Below are 1,409 nucleotides of genomic sequence, written 5' to 3' on the forward strand. Positions count from 1 at the left end.
GTAACTCTACTAGCTGTATCTTTACATCAGCAAAACCAAACCCTTTTATTTTGAAAGATCTCCAAAATCCCAAGTAGTCTGGAGTGAGTGATGAGCTGAAGATAATTCTGATTCATCCGTAATGTTATTCCAATGGTAATACTCATTAAACTTTATGACACTGAAGCCAAAAGGAATGCTGCTTGACCATTCGTCTAAAGTTGTTACAAGTAGCTAAAGCAGATCCACCTTTTCACTTATAAATTGAACAGATCTAAAACTGAGATTACTTTTAGCTGATCTGGAACTTCACAAAACAGTTTGCAAAAAAGTCAGGGAAAAACTCTAGGTCAAGAAATGTATTTATGTAAGTACATACCACCTGTTTTCAACACCACAACCATGACTTCATTTATTTTTAAGGATAGCAAGGTCGAGTAGAAGTTACCTCACAAGGCAGTGGAAGAAAAATGGCTTATTTATGCTTCCACAAAAAAACCAAACCAAACCAAAAATTCCACCTATCTTCTGCAACTAGGATGTAAAATTCTGTATGTCAGAAAAGCAGCTGAACAGTGCCTGTCATTCTCCCAGAGTACATTGTCCAAAACAGGAAGGAACTGCCTCCGAACAAAGCAGGACAAATTACAGAAAGATGTTTTTCCTCAAACATCTGAAGCCAAATGACAATTTTGCCTGTCAGCACTACTTTGTCATTCATTATCATGGAGACAATAATTAACAGAAGCACATTATGATGAAAAGCTCGGGAAGGGCTAAATCAATGAAGTGTTAAACAGTGCTTTCACAGTGCTTAGAAAACAAGGCTGGTTCCTAAAGGTATTTATCACTGAGACTCTGGATTCCCTCCCTTATTCACACGCATTTCCACAACCCTCTTTGCTCCAATACCTAACTGCTCATAGATCTTCAAGAGATTCCATTTGGAAACCCCAATATACAGCTTGCTCAGTAACAAATTGTCCTTCCCCTGTAACATGGAGGGGTGCTAGTCTATCAGTGAAAAAAGAATTTCCAGAATCAAATTCAGAGTCCAAGAATCACGTGGCGATAACCACCAAGAGACATTGTGAACATGGTGTGATAATCGTCATATCAGGAACTCTTGTGCACGTATTAATGCACAAGTCAAGTGTGCTGGTTGTGGCTGGGGTAGAGTTAATTTTCTCCATAGTAGCCAGTATGGGGCTCTGTTTTGGATTTGTGCTGGAAACAGCGTTGATAACACAGGGATGTTTTCGTTGCTGCTGAGCAGTGCTGACACAGAGTCAAGGCCTGCTCTGCCTCTCACCCCACCCCACCAGCGAGCAGGCTGGGGGTGCACAAGAAGCTGGGAGGGGACACAGCCGGGACAGCTGACCCCGACTGACCAGAGGGATATCCCACACCATATGACGTCATGCTCAGCA

At 41.7% G+C, this 1,409-nt stretch overlaps 1 protein-coding gene across 1 annotated transcript in view; it reads right to left on the reverse strand.

The window, feature by feature from the left end:
- Positions 1-1,409, reverse strand: part of CCDC93 (coiled-coil domain containing 93) — a 65,014-nt gene that overhangs the window by 1,195 nt on the left and 62,410 nt on the right. The window lies entirely within an intron of this gene.

The sequence above is a fragment of the Pygoscelis adeliae genome, unplaced genomic scaffold, assembly GCF_000699105.1.
Source record: "Pygoscelis adeliae isolate BGI_AS28 unplaced genomic scaffold, ASM69910v1 Scaffold227, whole genome shotgun sequence".
In the NCBI taxonomy this organism is placed as follows: Eukaryota; Metazoa; Chordata; class Aves; order Sphenisciformes; family Spheniscidae; genus Pygoscelis; species Pygoscelis adeliae.